This window comes from Schistocerca nitens, chromosome 1 (assembly GCF_023898315.1).
Source record: "Schistocerca nitens isolate TAMUIC-IGC-003100 chromosome 1, iqSchNite1.1, whole genome shotgun sequence".
NCBI classification, from domain to species: Eukaryota; Metazoa; Arthropoda; class Insecta; order Orthoptera; family Acrididae; genus Schistocerca; species Schistocerca nitens.
The window spans coordinates 1,067,044,994-1,067,068,783 of record NC_064614.1 but is presented as its reverse complement, the minus strand read 5'-3'; the positions used below and the strand labels follow the sequence as shown (position 1 = coordinate 1,067,068,783).

The window sequence follows — 23,790 nt, the reverse complement described above, 5'->3', positions numbered from 1 at the left end:
CTCTAAATTACACAATCCACTTAAATTTTAAGCAGTAACTAGCAAAGATTCTCTCTTTCTGAATTGCAGAAACTAAATTTTAAGCAGGGTGACTAAAGAATTGCTTCTCATCTTGTCTCCTCGGGCAGGATTTTCAACTAATGTGAGTTGAAAGGTGAAAAGCCTAACGACGGTTTACAGTACTATGCTATCAAAAATTGTAGCTCCCCACAATCATCAAAACATAACCTAGTGATACAACTATGTTAAGCATGTAATTGTGTTTAACGTTTAAAGAACACCTTATTGGAAACATGATGAATAGCTATTGTATTTTACAGCAAAATAAAGTGATTCACTTTAGTAGATATCGAAATTTTCGACATAACGTTCTCTAAATATTTTATATAAGACGGGTACCGCCTATCGATATCATAGTTTTGATTGTAACACAGATTGTTATTTGAAATAATATTACGAGATTACACATACAGCAACCCATTTTATTCCCTCTAGCGTCAGAAGCTCTTGAAAGAACCCCGTGTATTATCATTTTCACTTTCATATGAAGGGCTTATTTTAATAGTCGTACAAGTCCATTTTTGTTCATATTGGGATACAGAGTCCTAAAATCAAATGAGCGCTGAAAAATCTGGAGTTGAGATCCCAGAAATATTCAAGCATATGGCTTCTTGCTAGAGATGGACCTTTCTTTCTGTTTGTTTGGATCATTAATTTCAGAAGCGTTATAGGCAGAAAAGTGGAGGTAATGGACTTGTACCACTGTTGAAATAAGCCATTCATATATCCAAACTTATCTATAATCTATTCGAGATAAATTTTCAACCAAATTAAATTACCACGTCTCTTTTCAAACTTTTATGTCATAAATTAGCGTATACTCCACAGAGAACATGAGCGTTTAGCCTGAAATCCTCCCATGTGTCAGCTCAACGAGAATTGGTTAAGATTCTGAAAGTAGTACCAGTTTTTAGTATCCACCGTATTACTTCCAGCGTCCGTCTGTGAGAGGCTTGTGTTGTTGCCATTATTAGTAATTTTCCTTTATTTTCCTTTATATTACATGATTACTCCTGTAGGACCAAATTGACAAGCAAATCTGTATGGAATATAATCAGACAGTACACGAAATTAACATCAGAAAGGTTAATAAAAGATAAAATAAAATTTACAAGAACCCAATGCAGACGACAAATTGCTGCATATGTATTAGCGTAATTCACAACATTACACAGAAGTTTGCTTTTTTTTTCAGAACCTCCCCGACAGACAGAAGGCATGGAGAAATTCTTTCGTTCAAACTTCATACTGCGAGGATTACTGTCACGATTTTTTATTCTTGTGGTAGGTTACTGAAAATGGATGCAGTAGACTACTGCACGCCTGCACACACAATACTTAAGGAGCTACGACCCAGCAGCAAACTGTACTTCTGGCTAGTATTAACTGAGTGGCAGATGGTATTTCTTGGTAATAAGCTTATATTGTTAAGTATAAGCGATATTAAAACAGATATACACTCCTGGAAATGGAAAAAAGAACACATTGACACCGGTGTGTCAGACCCACCATACTTACTCCGGACACTGCGAGAGGGCTGTACAAGCAATGATCACACGCACGGCACAGCGGACACACCAGGAACCGCGGTGTTGGCCGTCGAATGGCGCTAGCTGCGCAGCATTTGTGCACCGCCGCCGTCAGTGTCAGCCAGTTTGCCGTGGCATACGGAGCTCCATCGCAGTCTTTAACACTGGTAGCATGCCGCGACAGCGTGGACGTGAACCGTATGTGCAGTTGACGGACTTTGAGCGAGGGCGTATAGTGGGCATGCGGGAGGCCGGGTGGACGTACCGCCGAATTGCTCAACACGTGGGGCGGGAGGTCTCCACAGTACATCGATGTTGTCGCCAGTGGTCGGCGGAAGGTGCACGTGCCCGTCGACCTGGGACCGGACCGCAGCGACGCACGGATGCACGCCAAGACCGTAGGATCCTACGCAGTGCCGTAGGGGACCGCACCGCCACTTCCCAGCAAATTAGGGACACTGTTGCTCCTGGGGTATCGGCGAGGACCATTCGCAACCGTCTCCATGAAGCTGGGCTACGGTCCCGCACACCGTTAGGCCGTCTTCCGCTCACGCCCCAACATCGTGCAGCCCGCCTCCAGTGGTGTCGCGACAGGCGTGAATGGAGGGACGAATGGAGACGTGTCGTCTTCAGCGATGAGAGTCGCTTCTGCCTTGGTGCCAATGATGGTCGTATGCGTGTTTGGCGCCGTGCAGGTGAGCGCCACAATCAGGACTGCATACGACCGAGGCACACAGGGCCAACACCCGGCATCATGGTGTGGGGAGCGATCTCCTACACTGGCCGTACACCACTGGTGATCGTCGAGGGGACACTGAATAGTGCACGGTACATCCAAACCGTCATCGAACCCATCGTTCTACCATTCCTAGACCGGCAAGGGAACTTGCTGTTCCAACAGGACAATGCACGTCCGCATGTATCCCGTGCCACCCAACGTGCTCTAGAAGGTGTAAGTCAACTACCCTGGCCAGCAAGATCTCCGGATCTGTCCCCCATTGAGCATGTTTGGGACTGGATGAAGCGTCGTCTCACGCGGTCTGCACGTCCAGCACGAACGCTGGTCCAACTGAGGCGCCAGGTGGAAATGGCATGGCAAGCCGTTCCACAGGACTACATCCAGCATCTCTACGATCGTCTCCATGGGAGAATAGCAGCCTGCATTGCTGCGAAAGGTGGATATACACTGTACTAGTGCCGACATTGTGCATGCTCTGTTGCCTGTGTCTATGTGCCTGTGGTTCTGTCAGTGTGATCATGTGATGTATCTGACCCCAGGAATGTGTCAATAAAGTTTCCCCTTCCTGGGACAATGAATTCACGGTGTTCTTATTTCAATTTCCAGGAGTGTATATTGAGACGCGAAAGTCAGAATTCCCAGACACGTGAGCATGGGTCGACAAGAGGTTCAGATACTTACAGCACATATTGATCGAATTGTCCGTTTCTGAGCCAAGTACACCCTTTGTAAACGGGAAGAGTTAGCCCAGAAAATAATGTCGAATGTCATAATTGAATTAAAATCACAAAAGCGCGAATGTAGCATTTTCAAACTGTACATTTGACAGCACATTATGGGAAATGCAATGATCAATTACCCCTATGTATATAGCATTTTCAGTATCTTTTGCAAATGCCTGTGGTATAGAAATATGTCAAAAACTGTCTAAATTATACCTTCTCCTTTCCTTTTTAGAATGCGCTTTCATTGTTGAATCCTGTAATAATTCAGTAACTGATCACGCCTACAGGTAAAAGTTTGAATGTGGGTAAGTACTGGCCGAACATATGCAGCTAATTGGTTCCGTATCCTAACACATACCCCGTCACATGAATGAGAGTGTTCTGTTTCCAGAGATTTAATTATTGTTCCAATCTCCCCCTTGTCAGTATGGCGCGGAGGTAAATTTGTAGTAGTAGTTTTGTAATGATATTTAAATGATTCTCTGTAGACACTAGATTTTTATTTAATTCACTTGCAATACTCAGAAATTGATTGTTAAATACCGTATATATATCTTACGTGTCAGTTAAAAATTTTTTTCTATGTGTTGATTTTATAGCCTCTACCTCGAGACTTTCTTCATCACTAACCTTATTGTAAAGCTTTCTCTTGATAATTAGTTATTATATTTGCCAATCGCATACTTTTTGCCTTCCTAGTGACATTTTAAGCAACTTACAGTACTGTTGTACTGGGCTACTGTAGCTCGATTGTGGCTGTTTCTAACGTTTTGTTGTATTTCCCATGCTTCGTTCAATATTGTAAATGGGTGCCGGATCCAATATACGTCCAGAATCATGGGGGTGACGATGCTCAGACGTGGAATTCCATTATGGTCACATCAGTCGCGTTACATTGAATTGAATAATTAGTTTCATCTCCTTTAGAGCTGCTGTTTCTCTCAAAGATAATGTAACCGCTCACAAATTAAGTTTCGTAAGGTTAATGGGAACTCACGAAGAATCCACCACAGAGACCTTCTTTTGGCTCCACCCCCCACTATTCTACACTGATGCAACATGCTGTGAGGAGTGGAAGGCGCTACGCTTCCTATATCATAAAGTTTGCCGGAAACTTGACATGCATAGCGAGAGGTGATAATCTAGTAATAATAAGAACAACAATAGCAACAGTATCAATAATTACAATAACGATGAATCATTACTGATCTAAAATTCCCTGTTAGTCCTCTTTGTCTAGATTATCTGACTACAGGAGGGACAAGCAAGATAATCGGTGATTCTGACATACAGTCGAGATACCAACAGCACACTGTACCCACACTAGATTATCGCAAGGCAAGTAAATATGACGGAAAACAACTGTACCGAAACAAGTTATCTGTTGCAAATTAGCAAGTCATTTAATTAGGTAGCTCCTGCTTGAATTACTGGGCTTCATTACCGTTAATTATCCAAACAATATAATTATGTCGTTAGCAAGAGTAGACAGTAGAGTATATAAAGGATAAGAGGAAACATGGATGACATAATAGTTCTCCAACTTACGTTTCTACTTTTCTAGTGTGAGTTATGATACTCATAAGACTGTGCTTTACTTAAAGAGTGACGTCCACTACCGAATGCTTGTAACAAAATGCGTGAGATGGTATTATACCCGTGGTACCACACACTTTTTTCTTTTTTCCGATTGATCTAATGCACCCCGCCAAAATTTCTTCCCTGTACCAATTTCATTTCACAGGTGGACTTGCATCTAATGTCGCCTTACAATGTGTATCCTCTACAATTCCTCCTAGTACGACGGAGGTCTTAACACGTATCCTAACCTTATATCCTACCCACATCTTGTCAACTTGTTCCTTCTCCTTGTCCGTGTTCTTCGCATGTACCTTTCTTCGTCGATTCTGCGAATAATTCTCTCATTTGTTATGGTATAAGTAAACCTAATTTCCACCTTCTGTAGAGCCGCATTTCTAACGCACCGATTATTTCCTTTTTCGGAAATCCCACGGTCCGCGATTCAACGCTGAGAGGCGCAATTACATTCTCAGAAATTTCTTCCTCATATTGAGACGTATGTTTGATATTAGAGGGCTTCTTTTTTCCTGTAATATTTAAACTGGAGGAGGTAAGTGGCAAAGACATCTTCAGCAGCAGTGAATGTTGATGGAGAGATCGTGTTCCAGAATACGGCGTTCCCTGTTGAATTAAGAGTCATCTAAAATGTGTGAGGAAGCGTGCGGTGTTGAATAAATTATTGCATTGACATTTTGCTTCTCTTATTCACTGATGCGCTAAAGAAACTGATGTGGGCAAGCATATCCAAATACGAGGGCGGTTCAGAAAGTAACCTCCGATTGGTCACAGTGCGGGTTGTGGGGGGAGTAGCGACGCCATCTGTGCGTTCACGCACTCAACAGGTCAGTCGGCATCAAGCCGTGGTCGAGTGAACGTCGTACCTGCGCTAGTTTAGTTTTTGTGGCAGTTTGAAATGTGTGCTGCAATAGAAAACCCCGCCAAATGTGAAGTGCGTGCTGTCATAAGGTTTTTTACAGCCAAAGGATATTCTGCAGCAGCTATTCATCGTGAGCTTTGTGCCGTGTACGGACCAAGAGTTATGAGTGAAGGAGTTGTCCGTGAATGGGTACGTTTATTTAAAAGTGGACGAGAAAACGTTCATGATGAAGAGAGGAGTGGTAGACCATCATTGGTGACTGACGAACTCGTTCAGACAGTTGATGCAAAAGTTCGTGAAAATCGACGTTTCTCAATGTCGGAGTTGTCTACTGGTTTTCCACAGATTTCTAAGACTCTCTTGTACGAGATAGTGACAGCAAGATTGGGTTACCGTAAGTTATGTGCACGATGGGTGCCCAAAATTCTTACCGACCGCCACAAAACTCAAAGAATGGCCTCTGCATTAGACTTTCTGTCACGTTATGAGGACGAAGGAGAACCATTGTTAAACAGAATCGTGACCGGTGACGAAACCTGGATTAAGTACGTGAACCCTGAGACATAAGAACAATCAAAGATGTGGGCACATTCAAATTCGCCTACCAAACCAAGAAAAGCCTCGCAAGATTTTTCTGCCAGAAAACTGATGGCAACGGTGTTTTGGGATGCCAAAGGGGTGTTGTTGGTTGAATTCATGGAACGTGGTACGACCATTAATCAAGACGTGTACTGTGAAACAATAAAAAAGTTACTACGGGCTATACAGAACAAACGCCGTGGTATGCTGACTTCCGGTATCGTTTTTTTGCACGATAACGCCCGTCCTCACTCTGCTCGCAGAACAACGGCCCTTCTTGAGTCCTTCAAGTGGGACGTTATCAACCATCCACCTTACAGCCCAGACCTGGTGCCAAGTGATTATCACCTCTTCACGCATTTGAAGAAATGGCTCGGGTTACAGCGGTTTGATGACGACGAAGAGCTCAAAGATGCGGTCACAGGCTGGCTCCAGGCACAAGCGGGTGATTTTTATGCAGAAGGAATTTCAAAGCTTGTGAAGAGATACGATAAGTGCCTCAATCGCTATGGAGACTATGTAGAAAAATAGAGCAAAGATGTAGTTGTAAGATGTATATATTAAAATATTTTTATTTAACTTGGTGTATTTTTTTAAATCAACCGGAGGTTACTTTCTGAACGGATCTCGTACATAGACATGTAAACAGGCAGAATACGGCGCTGCTGTCGGCTACGCTTATATAAGACTAGTTTCTGGCGCAGTTGTTAAATTCGTTACTGCTGCTAAAATGGCGGATTATCAAGATTTAAGTGAATATGAACGTGGTTATAGTCAGCGCACGAGCGATGGGGAACAGCATCTCCGAGGTAGCGATGAAGTGGGGATTTTCCCGTACGACCATTTCACGCGTGTACCGTGAATATCAGGAATCCGATAAATCCTCAAATGTCCGACATAGCTGCGGCCGGAAAATGATCTTACAACAACGGGAGCAACGGCGACTGAAGAGAACCTTTCAACGCGACAGAACTGCAGCTACTCCTCAAATTGCTGCCGATTTCAATGCTGGGCCACCAACAAGTGCCAGCGTGCGAACCATTCAACGAAACATCTTCGATATGGGCTTTCGGAGCCGAGGTCTCTTTCGCGTACCCTTCATAACTGCACGACACAAAGCTTTACGGCTCGCCTGGGCCCGTCAGCATCAATATTGGACTGTTGATGACTGGAAAAATGTTGCCTGGTCGGAAGAATCTCGTTTCAAATTGTATCGAGCGGATGGACGTCTACGGGGATGGAGAGATCCTCAAGAATCCATGGACTCTGCATGTCCACAGTTGACTGTTCAAGTTGATGATGTGGGGAGTGTCCAATTGGAGTAACATGGGACCACTAATACGTCTAGAAACCACTCTGACAGGTGACACGTACGTAAGCATCCTATTGATCAGCTACATCCATCCATGTCCATTGCGCATTCCGACGGAGTTGGGCAATCCCAGCAGAACTATGCGACACCCAAAACGTCCAGAATTGCTACAGAGTGGCTCCAGGAACACTCTTCTGACTTGAAACACCTCCGCCTGCGACCAAACTCCCCAGACATGAACATTATTGAGCATGAAACTTCCTGGCAGATTAAAACTGTGTGCCCGACCGAGACTCGAACTCGAGACCTTTGCCTTTCGCGGGCAAGTCTACCATCTGAGCTACCGAAGCACGACTCACGCCCGGTACTCACAGCCTTACTTCTGCCAGTATCTCGTCTCCTACCTTCCAAACTTTACAGAAGCTCTTCTGCGAACCTTGCAGAACTAGCACTCCTGAAAGAAAGGATATAGCGGAGACATGGCTTAGCCACAGCCTGGGGGATGTTTCCAGAATGAGATTTTCACTCTGCAGCGGAGTGTGCGCTGATATGAAACTTCCTGGCAGATTAAAACTGTGTGCCCGACCGAGACTCGAACTCGGGACCTTTGCCTTTCGCGGGCAAGTGCTCTACCATCTGAGCTACCGAAGCGCACACTCCGCTGCAGAGTGAAAATTTCAATCTGGAAACATCCCCCAGGCTGTGGCTAAGCCATGTCTCCGCTATATCTTTTCTTTCAGGAGTGCTAGTTCTGCAAGTTTGGAAGGTAGGAGACGAGATACTGGCAGAAGTAAGGCTGTGAGTACCGGGCGTGAGCCGTGCCTCTGTAGCTAAGATGGTAGAGCACTTGCCCGCGAAAGGCAAAGGTCCCGAGTTCGAGTCTCGGTCGGGCACACAATTTTAATCTGCCAGGAAGTTTCATATCAGCGCACCCTCCGCTGCAGAGTGAAAATCTCATTCTGGAAACATCCCCCAGGCTAAGCCATGTCTCCGCTATATCCTTTCTTTCAGGAGTGCTATTTCTGCAAGGTTCGCAGAAGAGCTTCTGTAAAGTTTGGAAGGTAGGAGACGAGATACTGGCAGAAGTAAGGCTGTGAGTACCGGGCGTGAGTCGTGCTTCGGTAGCTCAGATGGTAGAGCACTTGCCCGCGAAAGGCAAAGATCCCGAGTTCGAGTCTCGGTCGGGCACACAGTTTTAATCTGCCAGGAAGTTTCATATCAGCGCACACTCCGCTGCAGAGCGAAAATCTCATTCTGGAATTATTGAGCATGTCTGGGATGCCTTGCAACGTGCTGTTCAGAAGAGCTCTCCATCCAGTCTTACGGATTTATGGGCATCCCTGCAGGATTCATAGAGTCAATTGCCTCTAGCACTACTTTAGACATTAGTCGAGGCCATGTCACGTTGTGTTGCGGAACTGCTGCGTGCTCGCGGGGCCCTACACGATATTACGCAGGTATAACAGTTTCTTTAGCTCTTCATTGTATTAGTGGTGTGTCTGAACATATTTCCAATGGCTCGAACAGGTCTCGTCGAGCATGGCTCTTGTTTTCGAGAGTCCAGTAGCCTAACTACATCTGGTGGTACTAGATTCAGAATGGCTCTTGTAATTTATTCTGTCATTCGCAATTATATCTAATTCTCTGTTTTTTTGTACCATTTACTAGGTATTTAATATATAACTGCTTCTCTAAGTTGTTTCATTTAAATGCTCGCATCACGTTTTCACGCTGATTAAAAGTTGATAACTCATTAAAATTTATGAACAGGGATCGATAGTTTTATATGTAACTCACCCGATGATTCATTGTCATCTTTAATATACAAATCAAATATTATTTCGTTTGCTTATTGTTGAGTACCTCAGCCATGAATTTTTGAAGGAACAGTGTCATGGTTTCACCTCGGCTGTTGCTGCTTTGAGACGGTTTGTCACTACGACAGGGTGCACATAAGGAGTGTAGGAACGCGACAATAGATTAAACGATATTCTCAGATTACCAATTGCACTTGTAGGCACTTGCTTTCGGGACTGTCACGGACGCTGCTCACAGCCAGATACATTACGATGTGTTGTCAGCACCTGTAACACTTGAGAATTGCGTATAATGGCGGAACTGACTAATCTTGCGATACATAATAAAGTAAATACTTATTAATTAAGCGATTGCCGAGGTAAAACCAAGGTAATTCCCTTAAACATCGTTTCTAGTAGGCCCACAGTCATGGGATATTTCTTGAAGTACAAAATTTTGGGCCTCGATTGTCAGCATTGCTTCAGAAAACGTTAACTGTTTGTATAGACATGCATACCATATACCAATTCATCTTGCACATTTATTCAAAGAAAACAGGAATTCGTGCTGCGGCAGGATTTTATGCTATTTCCCCCTGTGTTAGACAAACTTGTCGAATCGTAATCAGGGCTATAGCTTGTTGTTGTAGCAACTTCATAGTTTCTCGCATATCGCTTGCCCTCGCAACGTGGGAATAAAATTTCACGTGACTTGCAGCAGAGCTTGTGCTGGATGCCATGTAGAGCCCTGAAACGTATCGGCATATCTCTGGCCCACTCGACGGCGCGTGTCGTTTCCACATGCCTACTTTAGATACGGCGATGTGTGTCGGGGTTATTTTGCGTGACCTGCTTAAGACTAAACTTTCTCTCTGTACGCCATGCAACGAGGAAAATTCTAAACCTGCAAAAGGGAAAATGAACTATTTATTACAAAAATTATACATATATTATAGGTCCAAAACATTGTATTATGTGAGTTTTAATCAGTAACACGTCGTCAGATGTATGGAAACTAGTACCTATCAAAAGTAAATAAATAAAGAGAGATTAATATTCTATAAAATTTGCCCTCAAATTAGAGTTGTACGTTTAGGTTCATGAGAAAACATGGTGACGTAGAGGTGAAAGAAATTTACTGAACCTATAATGCATAGGAAAAAGTATACGTGTTCTGTAAAAACGATGTTATTGAAAAGTGAAAAAAGAATGCATTTATCAATGAGCTACAAATTTCCAGACTGAATAAGCTGTAGCTTCTTGAAGTTGTAAAAGCTGTTTAAGCAAAAGATCAGAATTTTAATCGAGGGTAACGATCATTCTGTGTTGTGCCACTAATTGAGAATTCTCATTGTAAACTGACAAATGTGTTTAACAGATTAACCACTTGATTAAAGGTGTAGGTGGAGACCTTCATATATGGTCCAACTGCATTAATCTGACCACCTCCTGTCCTCGGCGTCATATTGCAAAAACCACTCACAGGTGGCAGTACGAGCACTGGAGGGTATATAAAACGTATCAGGGGGACGTGGAAAGCAGTACTGTCCTTGTCTAAATGACGAAACGGAGAAATTTATCTGATGTCCAAAGGGCAAAACCATTGACTTTCGGGCCTAAACGGCTTAGTTTGTAAGCTGTTCATGTGCAATCGTGGTCAAAGTATACTTGGCAAAATGGTGCTATCCAAAACTGACGCAAGGCAATTGTGGTGCACTACAGGACACAGCTAAGGGGGAGGGGGGGGGGGGCGGGCGTGAAAGATGGCTGCGGATATGCGAAGGCGCGGAATAGACATGCAACTGTTGAGCAATCGACAGCCCAGATGAACAATGGAGCTACCAAGTGTTACCTGACCGACGAACATTGCATGAGAGATTGCAGGGCACTCTCACTTCTGATATGGTGTCATGTGGCTTAATGTTCTTCGCTAAGATTATCTTTGTTACTTGGTTGGCTTACCTGGATACGATCTGACTTCCTTCATACGATGAAATGGTTGGCAGTAGTTAATGCTCTTGCTCTTGTGCTTTAGTGAAGGAATAGTGGTAAGCTTTACCTATGTTCAGTGGAAGAGGGTGCCGATTTAAATGACTGCAATAAAAGTGTACGGCGGGTGAGGGTTGAGAGCGTGTAGCGTGCGGAATCTGGGTGACAACGTTTGAAGACAGCTCAGTTCCTCGGTCTCATTGTGGTTGGTGTCAGTCGGTCGGCAGCCGTGTCCAGGTAGGCTGACTAGCACCGAGGAATCGCTGCTGCTATGGGCAGAGCATTGATGAATGGCAATAACGCAGAGGATGGGCCCTTGTTAGGCAGGAAGGCGATGAGACGACTGTGAGTTTCTGCGAATTTCCGCGGGAAAGGTCAGTGGTGCCCAGTAGTCCAGGTTCCGCTACAAAAACATATTTGTGAAGGTACGAGGCTTGTAGCGAGTTTATGGCCGTCCTTTGGAAAATTCGAAATGAACGCAACAGGGGAGATAACGATCTTTTTATGGAGGGCTGTGTTCCATCCACGTCATGCTTTTAGCAAAGACATGGCATAACGTGTGGGAAAGCGGCCGCGAAGCTGAATCTTTCTTGTTTTTCACCCAATTAATTTTTAAAGACGCTTGTTGGTCAAATCTGTGTATGCAGAGCAAGAGGCGGTCTCCCAGCTACGAATGCTGCGCTCCAACTCATGATTGGCTTGGGCTAGAGTGGGTGTAGTCTAAGCATGTAAATGTGCTATGGTACCAAGCTGGCGAGGAAAGCTGAGAGAACAGGATGACATTCTTGTTCTGTCGCTTCGCTAATAAAGAACAGCAGGTCTTTGCCTAAAGGGTGAGACTTGTGCCCTTTGCTAGTGTGCCACTTAGAGCCCGTGCCAGTTGCCATCTGAACCGTCAGAGGTACTGCTTCTTGAATCATGTACACAATGAGTGATGCGTGGGTGTACTTATTTGTCTTGAGTTGGCCTTGTAAATGTTTGAATATTCCATCACGCATAGTCGTGTTATGGAGTCAAATTGGTTTAGCAGACCAACAAACGGGTCCATCTACACAGTGGAATCCATCGGGGATTCAGAGGCTTATAGGAAATACCTGCGTTCCGAATTAGTCGAACGCGAGAGACCATCTACTTGCATTTATTGGGACACGCGCCATCAATAACAGATTGCTGCTGTCCATGACTTCAGTCGCCGAGCTCATCGCGGTGTGCCTTCGTGAACTGCAGGAGGGTAATGTATTCTCTGCTGCGGCGTAGGGCTCCAATATATGCTTCTCAGCAGCCTGTTCTCTGGAACCATATTTTTCTTCATGGAATAGTAGAGTATAGATCTTTGATAGTATCGTATTTTTTGGGCCACACGACGGATTCACAAGCATGAAGTCAGGTAAAGTGATTAGTTCTGGTTAGTGTCGTGTGTTGATTCCCAGCTGATCACTTTGTTCACCATAGACCGCATATTATTGAAAGTTTTTGTCAAATAAAAAATAAATGTTTGTGTGACCTTTCTTTAGCCATTCCTTTGTCTTGTCGTGTTAAGAATGAATAAATCTATTGTTATTTAGATCACAACTCCTCCCAGTGTTAGGATTAACATTACCTTTGCAATTGAAAGTAGGAAGCTTGCATGCAGTGTATGTGTCTCTGCAGAAGGCGCTTTGCTCGTGCTGAATGCTGTTCATAGGAGACGACGCCTGGAATTTGCACTCCAGTGCCCAACCCGATGTCCACTGAATGGCGACAGGTGACCTTTTGAGATGAACCACGTTCTAGGCTTCATTGTGCAGATGGCTTTTGGAGTGTACGGCCCTGCGACACTCGTCAGAAGGGTCGAGGCCGGAGGAGGGGGTATTATGGTCTGGGGTACTCAATTTCCACTGTGCGTTCACACCACCAAAAAGAAACACAGAACATTACAAAACAGCGTGACCCACAGAAGCACTGCACTGCAACTGTACGCTAACCCGCGGCTATTTCATTACAGTCATTTGAACCCGGCGGTGACCATAGGACAAGCTTTTGTGGGACGTTATAAAATGAGGATTTGTAATAACGACATAAATTACTGTTCTCGAAACTGTACACATTATCTTACGTGTATCAGTATCGTTCGTTCTGTAGATTCACCTTGAGGTCGTAGTTCATGTTATTTAGGGCTGAGAAGTGTGATGAAGGGTGAACATAAATCTTTCTCTACGTTCTTCGCCCTTGGATCCGAACTCCAAAAAGCAGAGCACACCGCCGAGAACTAACACGCTTTTTTCAAAGAGATGACTGATAAATTGCAACCGCCGCTTCCTCTTTTATTCTCTCTGAATTGCACTAGCAGAGGTACAACAATGGAAGCGTTGATTTATGTAACTATTTTTATGACAAAGGAATTTCTGCTGCGATGGTCCAACAGATAGTGAATGTTTCAGCTGCTCCTCTCGTCTTGGGTCAGATGAATCCATCTTTCTTGTAATTATTCTTCATTTAACAAAAATTAGCTTGCAACGGCCAGGACAGGACAAGGGCATTTACTTTTAAGGTTCCAATTTAAAAGTACACTTTAGCGAATGACTAGAGAATCGTCGTTTTCAAAGTTGAACTTAAAGAGACAATAACGGCGTGTCATCGTGGTGGTACTTTGACTGTTGCTGGGTGTAAATAACTGTAGTTATTTCATGATAATTTGAAGGACTAAAAATAATTGTAGCTAAAGAATCAATTATGATCAAAGCGACATTTTTCTGAACACGTTCATTAGTTTGAGCATCCCACGACAACAGAAAGAGAACAGTACTGTATTTGCTAGTCTATTAGAATCGCTCGATAACTTATTTGTGAGAAATGTGTAAAAATTTTTACCTCATAAGACGGCCCGCTGCCTACCTCTACAGTGTCTACCTTCTCACATCTGACGAGGTAAATTACAGTCTTTGTCTTGTGGTACAGCTTTTTAGAACTACGTTCCCCCTAGTACCGCAGAAGTTATTCTCTGTAGTCTCAGAACGCCTACCATTCATTCCCTTCTTCTAGTCAGCGTCTTCCCAATATTATGAACGTCACCGATACTGCGGAGGACATTCGCCTCTTATTAGCATTCTTCCGTCACACCACACATCATGTGGCGCTAAATACTCTAATGTTCTTATGCAAAGCAAGAGCGGAAGGAATTCTTTGTCTTTTTGTAATCCGTTCAGTGCTTTTAAATACACTGAAACTCAGTTGGATCATAAGTTCATTACAGCAAGTAATATGTTTGATTAAATAAAACATTTATTATTATATCGGAGGATTATGAAGTTTGCTTATCAATACATCTTTCTGTTTGTAGAAAATAGGACGCACAAGTTTCTCTTGCAGTGTCAATACACAGGGAATAAATTTGAATATGACCTAGACACTGTAAATGGTTCCAGGCACATGACTTTCCTATTCGGATGTAGAACGTAAGTCAGTTAAAACAAATATATTCAAACGACGAGTGTAAAAGACATGAACGACGTGGCTTTAGTGTAAATGATTTGGGAAATACGGCAATAGGTAGCAACAGCTTGTAGGTCATAAAAAAAATGACCACAGAAAAATGCGCAGTGTACACAGTCCATGAAACCAAACTCATGTTTTAAATATGAAATTTTTATCATTACAGAATGTTCAAATAATTAGTGACGTCGGAAATGTTAGATTCTTAGGGCTGCAGATATATCGAAAGCTATGTCGGAAGAGTCAGCTCGGCTGTGGAAAGTTTCTGATGTTGTTTACACTATATGAATAATCGTTGTTGTCACTAACACTGAAACGCAAAGATATGTTTATTTTCCATGTTTTCATTCTGATATCTCTTAAGGTATGACATTCAGGCCACCTCTGTGGAACCAGTACGAATATTCTTAGTAAAGAAATGAATAATCTACGGTGCTAGTTCGAGAACTTCTTGTAGGTTGTTATTCAAGCGTCTCGGAAATCCAACTGGTCTGTATTCGCACAATACTTCTCCATGGGATGCTGATAACTAAATATTCTAAAAGCGCATCATCCACTCTGTAAACACTCGATAGAAAATTAGTATGAACTCGAATAGCTCTTCTGCAACTGATATAACCAAAATTTATGCGGTGTTTTGAACTTTTCATTTTCGTTACCTTCATAGCTGGAGGGAGAACTGCGATTCCAGATTGTCAAATTGAAAGGTTTCCTTGAGGTACACACCTTTTATTTACTGAGGGGGCAATGAGTCACATATTTGTATTCACTATATAAAATCTTTTGTTATAGTATCTCTTTAAATTTGTATTTGTTCCGTCTACAATCTGCGAGCTATGTAATTAGTCGATCCACGACCTCCACGAGCTTTGGCTCATAGTATTCCATTTGCTATCACATTCCGAAGTGCTAAAATGTGTCAGAAATTTTGAAATTCCGCAAAAAGTTTAACGTGCTTCATTTCTTTAATACGCTGCTTACTTTTAATATAACTCCCCATTCATATCATGCCTCACGGGTTTGTGCGGCTTCCGCTATGCCTTTCGCTTGAGATCCGTGCCTTCTTTGTGGCAGGTCCTACACCGACAGTCAATGGCTTGTCGAGAATCCCCCTTCTTCCCTCCGGCTGTCCCGGCCCTTGTTGGTCCCTCACGAGGCGTCTTCCGACCTAGAGGTTTCAGGCACGCATGCTTGTCCCTTTAACGGAGCTCTGTTCCCACCTTGCCACATACTTCGTCTTTGCTCGAAGGTTCTCTAAATGTATGACAACATTGTCTCGCTTCCGTATCCACTCGCATGTACTAGAAAATTCAAACGGCTCGTTTACATTTTGTGAATTTACGTGAGAAAGAAGATCAAGTTACTTAAGGAAACCATGCTTGCTGCTGTAAGTCGTGTGTCTATACGCGCAACAGCGCGCGCACTCGCACGCCTGTGTATGTGTGCGTATGCGAGTGTGTGTGTGTGTGTGTGTGTGTGTGTGTGTGTGTGTGTGTGTGTGTGTGTGCGTGTGCACATGATGTACGCTGCAAAAAATGGTTCAAATGGCTCTGAGCACTATGGGACTTAACTTATGAGGTCATCATTTCCCTAGAACTTCGAACTACTTAAACCTAACTAACCTAAGGACATCACACACATCCATTCCCAAGGCAGGATTCGAACCTGCGACCGTAGCGGTCGCGCGGTTCCAGACTGTAGCGCCTAGAACCGCTCGGCCACTTCGGCCGGCTGATATACACTACACCCTGCTAGTAAAATCTACAGACACCATAGGGTAACATAAGTCATTCTTTCTCAAAACATTTTTATTGACATTGGTCTTTCCCCTGGCTGTCATTTTTCTTTTATGCAATCTTTCAAATGCGTCTACTGTATTTTAATATAATATTTTCACTTGTATCTTATTATGTCCACAAAGAGTTTCTTCGAGGTTTCTTCTCCTAGTTTATTATACTTATCAGGCGTTCTGAATTATTCTGCAACTTCCCTGTTCGGTCATTGATCTCTGATCCTTGAGTTTGGTTTCGAGTTATCTATTTGGATCCAAACGTGATCTGCATACTTATCGAATCCATTGTCCTGCAGGAACTCAACGTATTGCGTAAACTTCTTTGTAGCACTCATTCGCCCACACTATATTGTGATGTCCCACGATTGTTAATTTCTGCTTGATTCAAATGGCTCTGAGCACTATGGGACTTAACTGCTAAGGTCATCAGTCCCCTAGAACTTAGAACTACTTAAACCTAACTAACCTAAGGACATCACACACGTCCATGCCCGTAATTTCTGCTTCCTAAGCCTCATAGATGCCCCGAAATTTGGAACCAGCTATAGAGATGAGGCCCCTCCATGCCCGCACCAACGTGGTGACCAAACCAAAAGTTCTACTGTCACCTCCGTAAACAAGTTAGTTATCTAGTAAGTGGATCACAGGATGCTGGGCTGTGATGTTGTCCGTGCGTCTGGGTAAGACTACGCATTAACACGGTCCATCATGTGATAGATAGTGGACGACAAGCGAGTGATGGTAGCGATTTGAAGAGCAGAGGGAAAAAAGTGCCAAGGCTCGTGCCGTGGGAAAAAAACCTCTGCGACAGTGGGATGGGTAGTAAGAGCAGTAGTGGCTTACTAGCTGCGATAGCTCATGCAAGGTTGGATTTGTTAGTATGGGTATCATGCATCATTGCCGTGGCAAGCGATGGCGATGTATCCCAGTTGCTGCAGCTGCTACATTCCTGGAACAATCAAGATCGTTATACAGTAGTGGGAGATCGGCCATAGATCATCTCACTGTATGGGGGATGTGTGGAGCTTGTCTGCATGCAGTGTACGGTACGGCTTCCCTGCGTGGTGCCAGTTATTCGGCAGTGTATTCCAGCTGGATATCTAGTAATGGCGTCTGATTAACAGGGGCTCACCTGTACCGTTATGTTTGCGTATGCTTGTCCATAGATGTTAGGTCCTTACAAGTATGTCTCTTGGTCTTTTATGTTTCCATCTATGGTTATGGTCGTGATTTCTCAGATTCATAATAAACGGGTCCTGCGAATGTCTGGAGTTTCTTTACAGTCTTGCGGTGAGTTTGTGGATTACCTCCGTGAGAGTCTCAAGACGGAATTCCCGGTGAAGGACCGCGATGCGTGTGTATCGTGGAGCATTGCTTATGATTTTGAGTACTTTGTTTTGTATGAGCTGCAGACGGCGCAGGCGTGTAGGGGCAGCGTATCCCCAGACAGGAGCTGCGTACGTCATCAGGGGCCGGATAAGTGTCATGTACATGGACCTCGACACCCTACTGTTCAGTGTGCTACGCCTGTTCAGCATAGGGTAGAGCTGTTTGAGCCTCGCGCTAGCTCGGTTGGTCACGTGTTGTATGTGGTCCCCCCAGAGTAATTTCCGATCCAGCCAGACACCGAGGCATTTGACTTACTCACAGAAGCGTATTGGGCGTGCATGTAGAGTTACTGGTCTGCAGTATCGGTGTTTGCGCAGTTGCTTCGGTCTTCTAGTGAACAGAACGGCTTCGCACTTGACGTTTACTCTAACACGCCATTTCTCCAACCAAGGCTCAGTCACTTTGATTGCAATCTAAAGGCGTGACGTAATGTTTGATGGTTTCCAATCTTGCGCGAGGATGGCTGTGTCATCCGCATAGATTGCCATCGTTGTGTTGTGTGTGGCTGGGAGATCGTTTATGTAGAGGTTAAACAGTAGGGGCCCTAGGATGTTCCCTGGAGTACTCCCGCGTGTATACCGTGTCGTGTTGATTGTTTTCCCTGCTCGTCAGTGTTGAAACTCCTGTGTGTGAGGTATGAGTGTATTAGACGCACCAGCCCGTCGGGGAATCCCGCGTGCCGGCCGCGGTGGTCTCGCGGTTCTAGGCGCGCAGTCCGGAACCGTGCGACTGCTACGGTCGCAGGTTCGAATCCTGCCTCGGGCATGGATGTGTGTGATGTCCTTAGGTTAGTTAGGTTTAAGTAGTTCTAAGTTCTAGGGGACTGATAACCACAACAGTTGAGTCCCATAGTGCTCAGAGCCATTTTTTTGAATCCCGCGTCGCTGAGTTTGCCAATGAGGCCGTTGTGCCATAGACGATCGAAAGCCTTTTCGATGTCCAGGAACACCGCCCCTGTAGCTTTGGTTATGTTATGTATATGTTCAACGACCCGTAAGAGTTGTTGTGTTGTGGAGTGGTGATTCCTGAAGCCGAATTGCTCCGGTCTCAGGATGTCATTTGTTATGCACTGCCTAGTTATGCGTTTGAGAATCACCTTCTCACCAATCTTACTGAGCGAGCTCAGAAGGCTGATGGGTCGGTAATTTTATGGGAGCCTGTGGTCTTTCCCCGGCTTCCTGAACATCAGGACCTTGGCCGTCTTCCAAAAGGCAGGGAAGTGTTGATGTTTTAATATGGCATTCGTTATGTGTGTTAGGTACTCAGTTGCTTTATCCGTGAACTCCTGGAGGACACGGTTTTGAATGCCGTCATGACCAGGGGCTTTCCTAGCGGCGGAATGCATTATTGCACAGGAGACTTCGGCTGTGCTAGCATGTCGAATGTCGTCGCGCGATGGTTGGGCTAGAATGCGTGTAACCTCTTGGTCAGTAGCAAGTGTGAACACTGGATCTGATGGTACCAGGTTCGGTGTGAATGACGCTGCGAGTGTGCGGGCCATGAGTTCTGCTTTCTCTTCCGCTGAGTATGCAGATCCGTCAGGCTTTTGAAGCATTGGGGTGTATATTTTCTCCCTGGTGAAGTGTCGGGCTAGTTGCCACACGCCAGGTCGTGCGGTGTCCAGCCCTTCGAGTTTTTGGTTCCGCTGTTGTGTTCTATGTGTTTGTATTTTATCGTGTGTGATGCCCTGTAGCCTGTTAATGTGCCGTTTGAAGTACTGACGCCTGGTGCGCTGCCATTGTCTCCTGAGGCGATTCCTCATTGAGATTAGGCCCAGGATTTCCTGGTGGAACCAGCTATTGTGATGTGTTAACTTTTATTACCAAATAGTTTTCAAATGGTCTGTCATGAATTACAAGCTATAACAGGGATGATTTTATCATTGTAATAAATTATTTCTCCTTCTAGTCTAATATTTTAATGTATTTCGGCGTTAACATCATAATCATCCGTTGGGTACGCACAGCTGAGTAAAGCTATGTAGATTTCGCCAGGTCTTTCGGTTTTCACTTGTAGGTATCCGTGTTGATTCTACGCGTTTTATAATTTATGCACCTCTGTGTCACGCACGTTTCTTATGTCTAGGAATCCAGCGGAGAATTTGTTTTTGTTTGTCTGCTATGCCATTCCAGTCTATACCCCAAAACGATTGTTTCCATTTCTCTTGAGTCTCTTTTTTAATGCTTCTTGTATGTCTCATTGTCTGTGCTTTTGCTACAGCTCTTGAATAATGCAAGCATTCAACGATTTTTCGAGTCCTTGCATAGTCGTATCCTTATTGTTCGTTACTTTTCTATCTTCTGTCATATGTGATTAAAAACTTAAGTTTCTCGTTGTTCCTCTCCGTACTCGTGCTGATCCTCTAATCAAATGTTCATTACATCTTCAGACATCCTCTCAAAGATGTTTATGAAAAGGTTTTTTAACTTATACTATCTCCTTCCTACTATCGTAGTGATGAAATGTTCGCTATTATCTATCTTATCCTTTCGGTTTTGTTCATCTTTTGCTGTTGGCCTAAGTACCTTTGCTCAATAATTACCCATTTCTTTCGTGTTTCAGTAATCTTCATTTTACAAGATGCAGTAATTTAACACGATGAAACACCCTGTTATCTACTTCTGTGCCTTGCTAACGCGCTCTTGAAATTCTATTCTGGTTTTGATTTGTCCCACCGTATATAACGTCCAGCCTAATGAACTATCAATCATTCGACCGGGATGCATTCAATACTCCTGTCACTCAGTAAGCCACAATAATGAACCAGCTTTGTCCGATGATGTATACAGCACGCCCTTCATTCTATTGACATCGACTAAAACAGATCACTATCGATCACTCTGGAACCTCACTAGCTGCCGTATTATCCTGAACGTAACACTCGGAGAAAGGTTGCACGACATTTGAAATCAGCATGAAAATTCTATCTGTCTTTCATATGGTCTTCCATGTTTTCTTCGCTCATTTCGTGTCCAGTCGTTGTTGTCATACGTTTGCTGAATGTGGCCACACAGAGTTAATATGTTGCTACTTATTTTCCGCATTTTTCATTTCTGTCGTGATCCAGTCTGCAGATGTGACAACGTTCTTGTCAAAATCACATCTCATGGATATTAATTTATATTTATGTATATATCTAGACTCTATGAGAGTGGAGACACCCATCATACTTTAGGAAAAATGTCAGCCACTCAATTAACAGGATCAGATGAGTTCTAGAACTATCGCACAATCAGCTTAATAGCTCATGCATGCTAGCTTCTGACAAGAATAATACGCAGAAGGATGGAAAAGAAAATTCAAGAACTGTCACATGATGGTCGGTTTATCTTTGTGTCACTGCTCTTGATAATGGAAAAGAGGATGAAGAAAGATCTCTAAACACTCACAGGATTCTCCGACATAGAGAAAGCGTTCGACATTGTGAAAAAGTTCAAGATGTTCGAAATCCTGAGAAAAATAGGTGTAAGCTGTAGGGAAAGCTCGGTAATATACAACATGTACAAGCATCAAGACGGAACAGGAGGACAGGAAGACCAAGAACGAGATGCTCGGATTTAAAAAAATGTACGGTAGTAGTGCAATCTTCGCCCCTATATCTGTACATCGAAGGAAAAATGACAGGAATAACGGAAAGATTACAAAGTGGGATTGAAATTCAAGGTGAACGGTCATCAACGATATGAGTCGCTGATCACGTTGCTATCCTGAACGAATGTGAGAAAGAATCATACTGAGGTGAAAAAAGTTATGGGCTACCTTCTAATACCGTGCCGGATCTCCTTCTGCCCGGCGCGGTTAAGCGTAAGCAGTCCGCGTGATGTGGACTCAACAATTCGTTAGAAGTCCCCTGCAGCAATATTAAACCATGCTGTCTCTGTAGCCATCCACAAATGCAAAAGTATTGCCGGTGCAGGAATTTGTGCACGAACTGACTTCTAGATTACGTCCGATAAATTTTCTGTGGGATTCTTGTTGGGTGATCTGGGTTGCCAAACCATTTGCTCGATTTTTCCAGAATAATATTCGAAGTTATCACGAACAACTATGGCCCAGTGACATGTAGCATCGTTGTTTATGAACATGAAGTCCATGAATGGCTCCGAATGATCTCCAAGTAACCAACCATAGCCATTTCGAGTCAATGATCGGTTCAGTTGGATCGGAGAATCCAGTTCATTCCATGTAAAGATAGCCCATATCATTATGGAGCCACTAGCAGCTTGCACAGTGCCTTGTTGACAAATGGTGCAAATGGCTCTGCTTACAAAAAATGGCTCTGAGCACTATGGGACTTAACACCTGAGGTCATCAGTCCCCTAGAACTTAGAACTGCTTAAACCTAACCAACCTAAGGACATCACACACATCCATGCCCGAGGCAGGATTAGAACCTGCGACCGTAGCGGGAAACTCTAATCGGGGCTCATATGACCAGGTCATGATTTCCCTGTCGTCTATATTCAAATCGATATAGTCACGAGCCCAGGAGAAGTGCAACAGTCGACGTCACGCTGTTAGCAAAGGCACTAGTGTGGGTCGGATGTTGCCATAGCCTATTAAACCCAAATTTCGCCGCACAGTCCTAACGGATACTTTCATCTACGTCCCACATTGATTTCTCCGGTTATTCCACGCAGTGTTGCTTGACTGTTAGAACTGACAACTCTTTGCAAGCGCCGCTGCTCTCCGTCGTTGTCCATGGTGAGAGATAATGCTACAGATTTTGTATTCTCGGGACGCTCTTGACCCTGTAGATCTCTGAATTTTGAATACCCTAACGATTTCAGGAATGGAACATCCCAAGCATCTAGCTCCTACTCCCATTCCGCGTTCAACGTCTGTTAATTCTTGTCATGCGGCCATAATCACGTCGGAAACCTTGAAAGTCTACCCCCTGTTTGTTATGCTGATTATTTTTCATGTAAGAAGTATCTCTCTTTAATATAAGAGGACGCAGTGCGCCATGGTTCCCATTTCTACCGCTACGTGTCTAATTCTTTGAATTAGGCCCGATAAATTGAGATATGGGTAATCAAATCCGCTGGAAAAGATAGTATTCTAATTTAAAAATGAAGCAACGGATAACGCAACATCGGTGAATGGCACATTAGGGGCTATGAATTCAGTTAGTCGCGCGAAGTGCATAATGCATACAATGGATATGCCTGGATTGAAAACTCATAGAATATAGTCATTATCTCAGTGGTATGGATGAAGGATACTAAATAACGCTAAGAGAGAATTTCAAGTATCATTCTGATTTATTTCGATAAAATTTAAGAAAACTATTACTCTCTGTGACAAAACATACATGAAATCTATTATATTTAAGAAAACTACCACTCTCAGTGACAAAACCTTCATGAAGCACCCACTATCTCTTGCATCTCGTCATATCGGAAACATAGGCAACACTTCGTCACCAGTTACATCTACTAATGATTAAAATGGGTAAAAATGATGTTGCTGAATGGTGGTCTCTTAACACCATTTATTTATTGTCACACCTATTTAACGCGCGGATTAGGGAAGGATATGACTTTTGTCACTTCAGTGTACGGATCTGGTGCGTGGAACAGCCTAATGAGTACAGAATACCGACGAGTTTAAAACTGGAAAAGAGAAAAATGTAATGAAATGTAGCAGAACTGAAAACATCGAGACGTTTAACGTGAGCGTTGGTGATTACGCAGTAGACGAAGTTACGGAATTTTGCTTCCGTGGAGGCCAAAATCCCATGCCGTACGAAGCGAGGCCATAAAAAATAAACTATCAAAGGCAAAGAGAATCTCCTAGTATCTAACATAGGCCTTAATTTGATAAATAACTTTCCGAGAATGTATATTTGGAGCACACCCTTGTGAAGTAGTGAATCATGAATGGTGGGAAAACCAGAATAACGCGAATCGAAACGTTTGTGATGTGGTGTTATAGAAGAAATTGAAATA

General features: G+C 43.6%; 1 protein-coding gene across 1 annotated transcript in view; it reads right to left on the bottom strand.

The window, feature by feature from the left end:
- The window catches only part of LOC126227229 (tachykinin-like peptides receptor 86C), a 969,629-nt gene that overhangs the window by 927,644 nt on the left and 18,195 nt on the right, over positions 1–23,790 (bottom strand). The gene's annotated exons all lie outside the window — the stretch shown is intronic.